The 16914-nt window shown below is 38.3% G+C and overlaps 1 long non-coding RNA gene across 1 annotated transcript; it reads right to left on the bottom strand.

Annotated features, from left to right (window-relative positions):
- Positions 1-1679: 1679 nt before the first annotated feature.
- On the bottom strand, positions 1680-15344 carry LOC121863281. The gene is made up of 2 exons (XR_006088368.1): positions 14774-15344; positions 1680-5227 (listed from the first exon to the last, which is right to left on the bottom strand). It is a non-coding gene; the product is annotated as an uncharacterized LOC121863281 (long non-coding RNA).
- Between the last annotated feature and the right edge of the window lie 1570 nt (positions 15345-16914).

Genomic DNA, 16914 nt, shown 5'->3' with positions numbered 1-16914 from the left:
GCAAACGAGTTCGCGTTATACAAATATTGTTCCGAATTCATAAATCGCGTTCGATCAAATTCGCGTTATCAAAACGCGTTATAGCAGAACTCACTGTACTTACTTTTCTTTATTTTTGGGAAATCGGTGGAATATGAAATCGGGATGTGTATCCTTTCTCCGTTTGCAGATTATGCACGGGTGTCCTTTACTTGTCATGTTGAAAAGACCATTCATTTGTGTATTGCGCTCGCGTGCGGATTCCGATTATCATATTCAATGTGTAAGCAAACAGACGACATGCTCCACACTAGCGACATCCATCCACCGCACTACTAAATTTGTGCGTTCGTTCGTGTGTTAACCATTACATGTGAATGCCTGAGCTTTCCTGTCTTTCTTATAGTATTTGCTATTACATTGTCCCAATGATCAAAACGTTCCTGTTATCCCCTCCTCTCCCCCAACAGTAGGTCTGTTAGCTGCCATCTCTTCAACACACTTCTTCAGAGTCCCTAGCTGCTGTAGAACTTGTTCGGATCCTACATTACCCTCCGCCACCTCCGTGGCCCTGCCAAGGCCTAAGCATAACTTCTCTTCACTACCACCTTCATTCTATCAGCTACTTCCTCAGTCTTAGCAAGGATCTCTTTCCCAACTTGTTTTAGTTTGTCAACCAGCAAGGATCCAGCTTCATCTATTTTCGTCCCTAGGAAACTCGTTCCCCTGTGGCTTGCAATCGCCTCTTGCACTTTGTCTAAGCAGTTAGGGCAATACCAGCAACAGCCTTCCTGCCTAACCGCATTCTGTATTGTCCTAAACGTTGTATTGCTCAGACCCGCACAATCTATATCCAACATCGCCCAGCAGTAATTGCACGTCAACAGACTTCCTGGTGACGCTTCAGCCCGCTTCTCTGCCAGCATTTAGGCCGTTGTGACTAGTGCCACCCACCGGGCAATCACACTTAATTTCTTTTGACGAAGAAATTTACCCCTAATTGGGAAGACTTCCTTTATAATCACATCTACTAATTGAAGTCTAAGTGAAGTGAGATCTGGGAGTGATCATGCCCTTGTTGTTTAAAAAGGAAAAAAAAATCACTTAGCTGCCCTATGCTGATCTTACCTCCTCGGCACTCTCATGCGTCCAGTGTTGCCGCCCAAGACAGTTTGAGTTGTCTTCTGTATTTGTTTTTTCAGTTCTCCTCAATGAGTTGTTGGGATCTACAGTATGTGCTATCACTGTGTACACAGTATCTCTCAAATGGTGGACTGCAGGGGCACAATTTCAGTTCTTGAGAAAGCACACATACAAGAAAAAAAGTCTTTGTGACACCAATAATATGACTTGATTACTGCCGGCAGTGGTGCCTGATTTCTTGCCCCAATTTGTTCTTCACTTAATTATTTACAACCTACTCCGCAGCCACTGATGTCAATATGAACTGTCTTAACTAAAGGCACAACACTACACTCTCTGGTTGGCCTTTGGATGGTCAATCGCAGCCATGAACAAGACTAAAATAAAATCTGAATAAATCTTGTCATATGGCAATGATTTTGTGGTTGTACGCCTCCCGACCTAGGCTGTACCTCCAGTCGGTGGAGAGTGATTTTCAAATATACAATCGCGATATTTGAAAATCACTCACTTTTTCTTTAATCATATAGGGATACACTGTAATGATAAAGGACATGACAAATTAAAAAAAATACATTTATCAGAGTACTGTACAGTACAGTATACAAATGCTTACAAAAAATCAATATACAGTGCAGCCTCAAAAATTCGAATTGCATGGGTCCATGAAGTATACGAATTTTGGATGTATGGAAGCGCCAGAGCAAATTGTTGTATCAAAACATGCTACAAAAATTATTTACATATCTAAAAACTGTCAATAAGCAATAGGAATAATAAATTAAAAGTATTACTGTATTTATATTCAACAACATTTATTATAATATATTTGGAACATTATAGCTACAGGGGTCTCCATGTAATCCTGACAGTCTCCAGTACAGTCTTCAAATACTGTACTGTACAACACTCCATCTCCATCCACCTTCACTGTTGTGCTCAGCATTATGATGATATTTGAAAGCTTGAATTATTATGGCAATATTTTCAAATTCAAAACCTAAAATTTTGACCATATATGCTATTCAAATTTTAGATGTACAGTATACGAATTTTAGAGGTTTTATTGTACTGTACAAAACACAAAATTAATGATATAATCTGCCAGACCAAAATCTTTAAGCCAAAAGGTCCAGTAACCAATGATATACAGTATTGTATATTTCTTTACCCTCTCCTGTACCTATTCTTACTCGACTCATGCAGTACACAAACTTTCAGGACAGGTACCTCTAAATTTCATTAACCCTTAAAGGGCAACAGACATCATAATTATGATGTTTAGGATTTTTGTGCCATGGCTGTGTTGTTGTCTGGTTACTATGATAACTCTGGTGGTTCTAGACACCACCCACTCACCTCCCCAGTTCAACTCATGATTTCAAGAAATTATAATTTTTCGTATTTATTCACTAAATATGAATTTGTAGAATAAATATTCAGCTTTCTAATGGTGCAAAAAGAAGAAAAGAAAATCTCAATTAGGGCACATTCTACATGTACAGTGTTTGAACAACATTATCTCACACGATTTGCTCTGGACAACGCACATAAATACACCCACCAATAAAGGGTTATTAGCTGAAATGACATTTCACATGGTTGATGGACCAATTTCTAGACCACACAGGAGCCATAAATATGACACATATTTGCAGAAATTATGAATTATAAGTCTTATCCTAAATATCAATGAGATAAAAGCTGTTTACGGGAACTAATTTTCTTATTCAATCCCTACAAATTACACTTAAAAAATCTGAAATACTTGGGACAAGAGGATAACTGAAATTTTCAATTAACTTTAAAGTTATTATAAAAAGCTGTAGTATGTCACAAAGCACCAAATAAAACACACTACTGTAAAATAATTATAAACTACACGTACTGTACTGTAATATATATTGTGTATAACTGAAATAAAACTAAATAACTTAATAAATAAGATTAATAATACTGTACTACAAAAACAAGTACAGCACAGTATAGTTATATATGTACAGCACATATCTAAAATTAAACATTTGACAGTTAAGGGCTGTGTATGCAGCTGCTTTATGAGTGAGTTACAGGTATATTTAAAGTTTTATTTAGTTTTTTGTTTCTTTATTTTCAAATTTCTCAGATAATTCACAATATGTTTAGAATTGCAACCTTTACAAAATATAAGTTGGTTCTTATGTTCTTTAAACAATAGGTAGACAGAAAACCCAAAAATTCAGATCAAATCAATTGATAGATAAATGCAGCATGTAATTTTATGTAATGAAGGCTGATCTCAGCAATAAATCTTATAATATTTTAATGCATAAGTTGAGTAATTTATGTCATCTTAAAAGATTATTTAGAAGTTAATCCCAAGTGGAATGGATAGATGAGTAACTAGTGACTGCCTCTTTCTAAACCATAGTAAAACAATACTGTATTGACACATGCATTATTCTTCTTGCCATACATAAAATGTTACCCTATCAATTACCTAACAATAGTTCTGAGACTCTCTAAAGTTTTCTGACAAAAGAGGAAATTAAGATTTGTTTGCATACTAATACTTGGATTATATCTTTAAGACTTATTTAAATATATGATGCCATTTTGAGCTATAATTTATTGATGATAGGATTTGGCTATATTTCCTGAGAGATATTTTCTCTAATTCACAGTTCCCTTCATTTCTGCATTTACAGGGGAATGTCAGGTTTTGTGCAGTGTGGCATAGCTGCGTTTGTTTACATTCAACTGAAACTCGCAATAGTAAACATACAAGGGAATCAGACTAAACAATATATATAAAAAACAAATATGTCCATGTTGAATGTTAATAGCATTTCTTATTAAACCTATTAACATTCAACAAATCTTTACATTGAGATATTTGTTTTGATATATATTTTTACTTTGATTCCATAGTATGTTTATTATTGCGAGTGTCCTTCAGTCGAATGTAAACAAACGCAGCGATGTCACACTGCACAAAACCTGACGATCTCCTGTAAATGCAGAAGTGAAGGGGACTGTGCATCTAGTTGCTATGATAGTTTTCATTCTTATGGGACACATGTTGATTGTAGAGCCAACCAACTGCTCAGGGTCCTCCCAACACCCCACCAATCCTCACTGATGGTGCTCAACAAGAAACTCACACTGTCTGGTTTATTAAATGTGTGGTGCTCCCCACTGCCAGGTGTATGATACATATGAACCCAAATTATACTCAATTATATGCAAATGAAGGCCCAAGATCTTTGTGGCATTTCCATCATGTGAAGTGGTGACACCCCCAAGCAGAATGTGTTAAATTAATCTTGGCAGTGATAAGTTGAGTGACCTCTTTAGATGTTGATGTACTGTAAGAGGAATAGCTGCCTACTTTCAAAGGTGAAAACTCAATTGCCTGTTCTTTATCTGATATTATAGGTGGAGTAACTGCACCCTTGGTCATACAGTACTTTGGTTTGAATGATATTATTTATAAACTGGTTAATATACTCTGAACAAGGTTACTGTATTCTTTGGAAAATGCTGCATTTGAGCCTTTTGTGAGTGAATGGAGTCCTACTTTACCCTTCTTTTCAATGCACTTATAATCCCTTTGATGTCCACACTTCAGCTGTGGGTAACCGTGTTTTGTATTTTTCACACTGTTATACCCTGATGGAGATACAATCTTCTGAGGAATTTTCTCGTGGTTCACAATGTATGAAGATCCTTATTTACATCTAATTTTATCACTCATCTTTACTGTCTCTTTTTTTCCTATCTCCACCAGAATATTTTCTATTGTCATCTCCATCTTCAATACTGTTCAACAATTTTGTTTTCCTCCTCATGCTAATTTAAACTTTTTAAAGATTTTGCCATTTTGCACTAAGTTTTGCTTACTTGTACTAGAATTAAGCAATTTATCAGTATACTGGGTCAACTTTGATTGCTGTAACACACTATTCTCCATAGCACAATATTCAGATTCTTTCTGGGTGCCTTCTATTGCATTTGAGGAAGTACTCTTTGATCTTGCACTTCTATCTTTGAAATACTTGGTAAATGCAACTGTTTTTGCTTGAAGAAAATTTAGCTCTTGATCTGTATTTTTTAAAACATGTTCCTGAAAAAAAAAACAGTAAAGGATTATAACACATGCATGCACACATGTGCACACACATACACACATTTTTCATTAATTAACAACAGAGGTAGAAAACTTCAAACTATACTATACTGTACAGTACTTCCCCAGGGAAATACCACTGCCATGATTTATAGGGGTTTAGGGAAAGCCTGGATCATTCATTCCTCCTCACTAAGCTAGCCATCACAAAATACATTATTTCCTTACCCAACAGATAAATCAAGAATGCATTTCTGTGGCCTGATTTAAACACCTTAAGGAACCCACACTATCCAAACTGAATATAAAAAGAGACAATAACTCAATAAATCAATATAGAACATCACAAAATATATAATTAATTAATACAGGAAGTCTCCATGTTATGAATGGAAATGTCCCGAGCAATCAATATATGACACCCTCATGAAAGAAGAGCTACCAACAGGCTTATTGCAATATCCATCATCCATGGTGTCACCTTATAATTTTAAATGAGTCTAATGACTGGGTTTTGACCCAATTTGAAACCTCACTGTTGTTTGTAGTAAAATCACAGTACAGGGTATTAACTGTACTTGTCCATCTGGATACAGGTAGTGCAGCCTGGCTAAAGACTGGCTCTACCAGAGGGTGTTTATCCCTTTGGATGTACTGTTTTTGATACCACACCCATAAGCAATGGCTCACTCAGCTGATCACTGCCACCCATGTTGTGTCACATACGTATATCTCTTTGCTCTCACAATTGGTTTTCACCATTACTTATGGATATTATAACGTCAAGATATGCTTTGTAAGGGTGTGTGTTATTTATAATGCAAAAAAAAAAAAAAAAAATTATATATATACAGTATATATATATATATATATATATATATATATATATATATATATATATATATATATATATATATATATATATATATATATATATGTATGTATGTATGTATGTATGTATGTATGTATGTATGTATGTATGTATGTATGTATGTATGTATGTATATGTATGTATGTATGTATGTATGTATGTATGTATGTATGTATGTATGTATGTGTATGTATGTATGTATGTATGTATGTATGTATATATATATATATGTATGTATAATATATATATATATATATATATATATATATATATATATATATATATATATATATATATATATATATATATATATATATATATATATATATATATATATATATATATATATATATATACAGTTGGTCCTCACATTAAGCGGTCCCGCATTCCGCGTTTCACCGTTAACGCGGTGCCTTGCCAGAACCTAACATTCTTACATTCCGCGGTCGCGAACGCTATTACGCGGAGAGCGGCTGGCAAGCCGCGCCATTTTTGGATCCAAACCTCCCGCCATCCGCCATGTTGTGTAAGAGGCGCGAGCAGGGTGCGCACAAGGTTGCCCAGTCATCAAAACATTACCGAGTTCTTTACCCGCCACAACCGGCCCAAGTCAGTGATAGTGATAATTATAGTGAGGATATGGACTTATATGGACTTTGAGGGGTTTAACAAAGAGGCCCTGCAAGCCTCTGTGGTGGATAGTGATACAATTGATACCAGTGATACAGGTGAGGGCCAATAATCTGCCCTCTGCCTCGGGACCAACCCCCCATCCCCGTGTGCCCAGCCATCTTTTCTACTAATGTAAGTGTTAAAAAACCTAATATTATTGATATTTCTCTTAATTATTAATTGTGTGTGCATGCCATCATAAAGTTAAGATAATATTTTTACTACAACATAGTTGTGTGTCGTCAAAAAGTGGAGTTTGGGGATCGGCCTGGACTGCATTTCAATTAATCCCATATGTTATGTTGTTCACTTTACGCGTTCCTCACTTTCCGCGGGACCCTCCGGGTTACATTAACCGCGTAATGTGAGGACCAACTGTATATATATATTTACCGAGTGAGGAGGCAGCTGAAATAATTAATAACCACTTTGCTACCATATGTCATACCTTACCCAGTCTTGACCTCACTCTCCTCCCGGCTTACTTACCTTCCCCCTCCCCCCTTCCCAGTGTTCAACCATTTGAAATCGCCAAAAAACTCCTGAAATTTAAATCCAAACGCTCCACAACCCCAATTGACCTCCCAATCAAAATTTACAAGGAGTTTGCAGTCGAACTTGCCACCTCCCTCTGTTCTATTATTAATGTATTCCTCAGACAAAGCAAATGCCCTAATGAATGGAAAACCGCATTTGTCACCCCTATCCCCAAGGTAACCACCCCACAATCCCCTAACAACCTCAGGCCAGTTGCCATTATCCCCATACCCAGTCTACTCTGTGAAGAGTTTGTTTTTGAGTGGGCATTTGCTAGAATTTATCAGTCAATTGATCCACAGCAATTTGGCAATATGAGGACCTCCTCTACATCACACTGCTTAGTTAGTTTCCTTGATTTCCTGCACAAAAACCTGCAGAAGCGTAAGATATCACTGGCCGTTGCCCTTGTTGACTTCAGGAAGGCTTTTGACCTTGTTGATCACTGACTGCACTGTTATCAACAAGGCCATTGCACTAGGGCTGCCCACCAACCTGGTCTCATGGCTCACTGATTTCTTGAGTGAGCGTCGTCAGGCAGTCAGGTACCAGAGTTCTGTCTCCACAGTCCAACTCCTCACCTGCGGTGTTCCCCAGGGGACCAAGATGGGACCACTGTGCTTCTTGATCAACGACGCTCTATAGGACACTCCTCACAGGTGGAAGTACGTGGATGACTGCACTGTGGGGGTTACAGTGGACAACACCTCACCGGACTACTCATCGCTACAAGACACCCTGAACAGGCATGGACTACGGAGAACAAGGTCACCATCAACCACACCAAAACAGTAGTCATGCACATCAATACCGCCACCACTTCAGTGCAAGCTCCAGCAGTCACAGTGGGTGCCCATCCTCTCCAGTTAGTGCAGTCTATCAAACTCCTGGGTGTTACCAAAGACCACAAACTGGACTGGAAGGTCCATGTAAACAGCACAATCAAGGCAGCCTCGTACCGACTCTACATGCTACGACGACTCAGGTCACTTGGGGCACCCACGCCAGAGCTGAGGACTATCTACCACGCCTTTATTCTCCCCAAACTAACGTATGCGTCACCGGCCTGGTCGTCTTCTCTCAACTCTACCCAACAACGTCAGCTAGATAAGGTACAGAAAAGGGCCAGTAGAATCATGCTCAGCGCAGAGTACTCCGGTTACAACAACGCTCTCTCCACCCTGGAAATGCCATCCCTCAGTGACCTCCACCACCAAGCACTAGCAAGGTTTGGCAGTGGACTACTGCACCATCCTCGTCATCACCACCTCCTGCCACCGGTAGTCCCTCACCCATAAGAGCCCGCACTGATAGATATAAAAATAGCATCATCCCATCTATTGTTAAAATAGTAAACAACTCCTGATTTATGTACAGTACAGCCCTGTAAATCAGGGGTGTCAAACTCATTTGCTAAGGCGGGCCAGATTTAATATATGAGTACACAGTATGTGGGCCAAGTAACATAATTATGAGCACATCGCAATCACCTCTTAGGTGAGTAGTACGACAAAGCAAGAAAGATGGATTTAGTCTGCGCTCGTGCGAAACCCTTAAAAACAAACAAATCAAGTGTTTACTTACCTTGATCACTCTTATTGTTTGCTACTGCTGCTTCCTGATAATTGGCACCTCTTGGTATGGACCAGTGCATCAAAGTTTGGCACTAACGACTGAGCTGTAGCAACCTTCAGTATTGAATTAAGGTGCGCATCAGTAAGTTGAGACTGAAGCCGTGACTTGTTCAAGTTTATCACAGAAAAGAGTTGTTCACAGTCATATGTACTTCCGAACATTGACATAATCTTTGAAGCAAAACATTTAATCCTGGGATAATTTGGTCCAAAATATTGATAAAATGTGCCAACATCAACACTCGAAAACTTGTTCCTCAACACAGAATCCCACTGGAGCTCAATTAATTCTAACTGAAGATGTTCTGGTACCTCATTAACACCAACAGAGAATGGGTCCCGAAAGATGAAAAAATCCTTCTCAAGTCTTTTAAAGTCAGCAAATCTTTCTTGGAACTCATTCATTAATTTGGAAATCTTGATGCAGTACTTTTTTGTGTTGATATCAGCATGAAATTCAGGTGTGCCTTGCAGGAACTTCAAGGTCGGAAAGTGAGAAAGATTACCCTCTGATAGTTGCCGTTCAAAAAGCTGATGTTTCATCTCAAAGGCACGAATGCAGTCATAAAACTCTGTCACCAGTTTATTGCGTCCTTGCATCTTTGTATTCAAGTAATTTAAGTGTTCTGTAATATCCACCATGAAAGTTAGATCTTGAACCCATTCATTATCTTTCAGTTCATGCAAATCCCTTCCTTTCTGTTCCATAAACATCTGTATTTCACTGCGCAATTCATAAAATCACTTCAGTACGACACCCCGACCTAACCAGCGAACATCAGTGTGATATGGCAGTCCGTGTGTGTTCTCATTTTCCTCCAATAAGCAGTTGAGCTGTCTGTGTTCAGACCTCGTGCGCGTATGAAGTTCACTGTCTTTATAACAACATCTATGACATTATCCATCTTAATGTTTTACTTCACAACACTTCTTTATGTATAATACAATGCACATTATAAATTTGATGGTTCGGGTTCACAGCTATTAGTTTTTCCTTTAATTTTGTTGCCACGCCAGCTTTTCTACCCACCATTTGCGGTGCTCCATCTGTAGCCAGACTCACAGTTTGTGCCTAGTCAACACCTAATTTATCCAGTGCCCCTACCAAACCCACAAGATGTCATCACCTGTTGTTGTTCCTTTCATTGGTACCAGTTTCACAAATTCTTCTGTTACTTGCATATTTTCATCCACACCATATACAAAAACTGCAAGCTGTGCTACATCGCTTACATCGGTACTTTCATCAATTGCAACTGAAAATGCAGTAAAGGACTTAACTTTGTCTTTGAGTTGACTGTTAATATTCTGATAATTCACCAATTCGTTCTGCAACTGTATTTCTTGAAAGGCTTATGTTTGCAAATGCTCTACGTTTTTCCAGGCAAATACCTTCTGAAGCCATCAACATACATTTCTTTATAAAGTTCCCCTCAGAAAACGGCTTCAATGACACAGCTATTTCATGGGCAATCCTGTAACTTGCCTTAACTGCAGCATCACCGACTTGATGAACACTCTTAAATACAGACCGCTGCTTTTTCGATGACTGCTCAAACTCCATAACTTTGTCTTCAAGTAACTTTCCACTATATTTATTGTACAGTAGTACCCAGATTTACGAGGTCAATTGAACCCACAGGGTACTGCGGAAAGTGAAAGAAAGTGAAAACCGCATAAAGTGAACAACAGAACATATGGGATTAATTCCAATAGAGACTGGCCCGACCCCCAAACTCCACTTTTTCCGACACAATAGACACAATACCTATGTTGTAGTAAAAATAACATCTTAATTTTATAATGGTATGCACGCACAATTAATATTTAAGAGAAATACACTCGCCAGGTTAATGTCCATTCAAATAATGGACTCACATCCCCCCCTCCCTCTTCCCAGCTCACTAGCTCCTACCTCTCTGAGAAATGTTTGGGTGAAAACACTAGATTTTAACGTTTAGTAATAAATAATACCTCAGACTAAAGTTAGGATAATATAATTGACATTTCTGGATTCATTGCAGGTCAGGGAATATTTTGAATGTAAACTTCATATATTTTGCACCAAAGATAAAATATTTGCTTTGTGTAAACCAAATTATTACATTAGATCTAAAATTTGTATGTCTAATGCAAAATCTATGATGTTTATATTCAAAATGATCATCATATTGTAAGAATTCCAGCAATGTAAATTATATTCTGGCTGAGTAATTTGTATGAATTTTATGAGCTAAAACAAATATCTTCAGTTAAAAAAAAAAAAAAAATATTCTTCAAGACACTATCTGTCAATCAAAATACCCCACCTCCGCCCTAGCTGGGTCGGTCCTTCCCTCCCTACCCCCCACCCCCCACCTTCCCTCCCTACCAGAGAAACGTTTGGGAGAAAATAGTATACAGTAATACCCCGCTTAACACGGTTTCGCTTAGCGCGATTTCACGTATACGCGGTGCCTCGCCAGAGCTGAACTTTCACTTAATGCGGGTTTTTTCCACATATACGCACAGAGTGTCCGGCTCGAGAGCTATTTTTAGATTCGCCCCACCCGCCACCCGCCTGCCTGCCTGTTTTAGCTCATAAAATTCATACAAATTACTCGGCCAGAATATAATTTACATTGCTGGAATTCTTACAATATGATGATCATTTTGAATATAAACATCATAGATTTTGCATTAGACATACAAATTTTAGATGTAATGTTTACTCTGAGTAAATATGTTATCTTTTGTGCAAAATATATGACATTTATATTCAAAATATTCCTGGTCTTACAAGGAATCCAGCAATGTCAATTATATTATCCTAACTTTAATCTGAGGTATTATTTAATACTAAATGTTAAAATTTAGTTTTTTCACCCAACATCTCTTGAAGGGAGGATTGGTGGGGGGTGGGGGGGAGGGTTGGGACGGACCACGTGGTTGGAAGAGGGGGGAGGCAAGGTGGGGTACTTTGATTGACAGATAGTGTCGTGAAGAATATTTTTTTTTTTATTAACTGAAGATATTTGTTTTAGCTCATAAAATTCATACAAATTACCCGGCCAGAATATAATTTACATTGCTGGAATTCTTACAATTTGGTGATCATTTTGAATATAAACATCATAGATTTTGCATTAGACATACAAATTTTAGATATAATGTTTACTCTGAGTAAATATGTTATCTTTTGTGCAAAATATATGACATTTATATTCAAAATATTCCTGGTCTTACAAGGAATCCAGCAATGTCAATTGTATTATCCTAACTTTAGTTTGAGGTATTATTTATTAAAATTTAGTGGTTTTCCCCCAAAAATTTCTCAGAGAGGGAAGAGCCAGCAGTGTAGTGTGAGAAGAGGGGGAGGGAGTTGAGTCCATTATTTGAATGGACATTAACTTGGCGACTGTATTTCTCTATTTCTCTTAAGTATTAATTGTGTGCATGTACCATCATAAAATTAAGATGTTATTTTTACTAGAACATAGGTATTGTGTCGGAAAAAGTGGAGTTTGGGGGCCGGGCCAGTTTCTATTGGAATTAATCCCATATGTTCTGTTGTTCACTTAGCGCAGTTTTCACTTAGCACGGTACCCTGTGGGTTTTATTGACCGCGTTAAGCGGGGTACTACTGTATTTACATTTTTAGTAATAAATAATAACTCAGACTAAAGTTGGGATAATATAATTGACATTTCTTCCTTGCAGGTTAGGGAATATTTTAAATGTATACTTAAGATATTTTGCACAAACAATAAAATATTTGCGATGTGTAAAACAAATTATTACATTAGATCTAAAATTTGTATGTCTAATACAAAATCCATGATGTTTATATTCAAAATGATCATCATATTGTAAGAATTCCAGCAATGTGAATTATATTCTGGCCGGGTAATTTGTATGAATTTTATGAGCTAAAAAAAAAAAATAGAAAAATAAAAAAATATACTTCACCGCGTATATGAGTAGATGCACCGCGGAAAGTGAAAGTCCGGTTCTGGCAAGGTACCGCGTAAATGTGAGAAATCGCGGAAAGTGAAACCGTGTAAAGCGGGGTAATACTGTACTTCATAGCATGGTTAGTTTCATAATGCCTTCGAACATTGTATTCTTTGGCCACAGCAACTGTTGATTACAAATCAAACATGTTGGTTTTCCATTCATTTAAAAAAAAAGTATAAGATTTTCCACTTATCCTGTACCACCCGACACTCTTCATTAACTGTTCTTTTCTTTGAAAACATAATTATGGGCTCAAAAGTAAAAACAATGATCACTGCTGCTTTGGATATTTGCAACGTTCCAACTGCCTCGAGCGACTATGCAGGACTAGTACTTGAATGACTAGCCAAGCGAGAGCCTGCCGCGTCTGAGTTTTCATGTCTAATACCTGTACTGTACGGAGTGTATACGTGAACAGCAGTCAGACGGCCGTCTCACAACTCGTACAGTGGCACAACCACAATTAACCGTTAAAACTATCACTAGTCTTATTGTCCTTTCATTGGTGATGTTGATTGAGAATTTTGTTCTAGGAAACAGCAGACTATTTTATTCAGCTGAGGGATACACTCACTATTTAGTTTCAGCTCCTCAAGGTAAGGCTGGAGCAGCAAATGGGCCGCGGGCCGTATGCAAGAGTGTGTCGGGCCGCATGTTTGACACCCCTGCTGTAAATGTATTCAACGCATATCATTATGTCTAAATCAGTGTTTCTCAAACTTTTTCACTTCATTACCCCCATGAGGAACACTCAACATGGCCCCCCTTCAGTTCTCTCCCAAGCCCCTCACAAATAATGATGAAAATAAACTGTTTTGGTTCTCTTCCTTTATTTTAATGTTTTCAATCATCAAATAGGATGCATATTTTGTTACAGTTCAATGGGATGGATGACATTGTTTCCTTTCAGTCAGTCGACTGATTCGAGGTTGAGTCACTGATAAAGCACATCTTATCCACATGTAACCGGTTTTGGCTTTTATTCTCTATTTGAAGAAGGTGGAGAAACCAGATTCACATAAATAAGTAGTAGAAAATGGCAAGAGGACTCGAAGTGCGATCTCACTAACTTTTGGATATGACTGATACATTGAGCACCAAAATAGAGTCAGAAATTTTTCTTCCTAGAGGTCTGTGGCAGCAGAATCGTTCTAAGATCAAGGAATTCGTCTGAACAGGAACTAGAATCATACAATCTGACCGAATCCGTTGGAAATGATAAACTAGCTGCTGCACCATACTATGTAAATATCAAAACTGTACGTATGGGTATTATGATTACACACAATGACAAAAAAAAAAAAGGAAAAAAAAAAAATGTCTCCCCTAACAAGGCAAAATAACAAAAAAAAAGTTGAATGAGAGCACTTACACTAGCCTGCCATGGCTCCCAGTTTGAGAAACACTGGTCTAAATCAAATGTAAGTTTGAACATTTTCAGCCACCGGCTGCAACTCTATTAATAAACCGTTTACTATTATTATTATTTATTATTATCACACACACACACACGTCAGTTGGTGACTGCCCAGTTGATATGTGTTGCATGATGGCTCGATTTGGTTACATTTGCACTTGGGCAACTGATCAGTGAATAAACCAGGGCATATGGAGAAGTATTATACCCTGTACACTGCAATAATATTCATAAGTTCTGAAAAATACACTACAATATTAATTCCTAGTGCCCAAGACAGAGCCTGTAGTAAGTAGGTAGAAGAATTACCCCAATGTTTTTGGTATAAAGTACCATACATTGCACCACAGAGTATCTCAGGCACCAGAATTAATATTCAACACTCTCTGGTAAAATTTGGTTCCTGTGGTACTAACCTTGTAACACCCAACAACCTCCGCCATTCATATCAGGCCAGCCACTGCATGCAGAATGTCTCCACTATTCCAGTAAATCCAATGTCATAGATTTTATTTAATTTACAGTGTAATTCATTTCATGTGAATTCCAACTATCTGAATCTTCCAGGTATCCCAACTTTGTCCACTTTGGTAAAAATTCAAATTTATTCCAACAATCTGTAAGCAACTGAAGTTATTTATTTATATGTCTGACACCTGTAGCACTATAACTGCTTTTTAAAAAAAAATTGCTGTGATAAACAATAAAATTGATACATCGTATATCATAAGATACAATAGCACATACTTTATGTCCAAAAAAATAGCTCCTTCCACACTCAAACCATCATCTAAGTCAGGCATGGGCAACCCACGGCCCGTACTGAACCATGTCTTTGTGCAGCCCTCAGAGTAATTGACAAATTTTATGTAATATGGCCCACGGTTCAGGTAGATGCAGTGGAATTTTATAAAAAGAAAGACTGATGTCCTGACCAATTCTTCCTCTAGTAAATCCTTCTCGTCCTGAACCAAAAACATCTGTAATAATTTCTGCACTCTCTTTTTTCCTCCTCTCTTCTGACCTGATAACTCTATAGCCAACTCTCCCTGATAAAGCCAATCTTTTTGGCACCTTATTCTCCTCTAACTCCATCTTAGACAATTCCCACTCTATCCCTCCTACCACTGCTCCTCCTACTGAACCTATGCACTTTCCTATAATCTCCATTCATAGGGTTGCTGGTGTGTTATCCAGGTTGGATGTGAGTAAGGAGCATGGACCGGACAGAATACTCCCTCGTGTTCTGAGGGAGTGTGCTGAAGTTCTGGCCCCTGTGCTTGCTCGCCTCTTTTGCCTTTGCCTCAAAACCCAAACTTTTCCTTCTTCTTGGAAGCATGCCTTGGTTCAGCCCATCCCAAAGAAGGGTGACCATTCTAATCTCTCTAACTAGCACCCCATTGCCCTAACTTCATCCCTCTCTAAGATTTTTGGAACTATTTTGAACTCCCATTTTCTCTGTCACCTTGAACGCCATTCTCTTTTGTCGGATCACCAATATGGCTTTCAAGAGGTGAGATCTACTGGTGATCTGCTCTCCTACTGCACCCATCTTTGGTCATCCTCTCTTAGGGATTATGGGGAAACTTTCATTGTGGCCCTCGACATCTCCAAAGCATTTGACAGGGTATGGCACAAGTCTTTGCTTTCTAAACTTCCCTCTTATGGTTTCTCTTCCCCACTTTGTTCTCTAATCTCTCACTCTTCCTCTACCAGTAGTAGTGTCCCACAGGGTTCTGTTCTTTCACCTACTTTCTTCCTTCTTTTTATCAATAATATACTTCACACTACAACTAATTCTAGCCATTCTTACGCTGATGATTCTACTCTTCACTCTTCTTCACATTTTTCCCTTCTCCCTAACTCTCAAACTAGATCTGTATAAACCATTGTTATAAAGATAATATTCCACACACACACACACACACACACACACACACACACACACACACACACACACACACACACACACCCACACACACACACACACCCACCCACACACACACACACCCACACACACACACACACCCACACACACACACACACACACACACACACACACACACACCGCACATCTGCAAATTTGGTAGGCTTCTACATCCCCAACACCAGCCCTACTACCTGAGATCCCCTGTCCAGAGTGTGTTAAGCCACAGCATCCAGCCCACACGTGCACAGTCAGTCGCTATAAGAACAGCCCAGTCCCAACCATTGTAAAATTATCAATAACATGTAATAAATCAGTGTATTCTCCCAGTAAACACTGCTCCCTACACTGTCACTATGTTGAAATGAACTGTAGTTTGAGCTGATCCCCATCTAAGTTACTATATGTCTTATTTGTGTCACTTATGTCTTGTATATTATTTGTAATCAACCCATTCCCCAAATATGTAACTGTATATTTTCAGCCTTCACGCTGCAAGCTCTTTCAATAAACCGTTAATTATTATTATTATTACACACACACACACACACAGACACACACACACACACACACACACACACACACACACACACACACACACACACCACACACACCCCCATGTGCATGCTT

Source organism: Homarus americanus, unplaced genomic scaffold, assembly GCF_018991925.1.
Source record: "Homarus americanus isolate GMGI-L3 unplaced genomic scaffold, GMGI_Hamer_2.0 scaffold46197, whole genome shotgun sequence".
Lineage (NCBI taxonomy): Eukaryota > Metazoa > Arthropoda > Malacostraca > Decapoda > Nephropidae > Homarus > Homarus americanus.
This window is presented reverse-complemented; position numbering and strand designations above follow the sequence as displayed.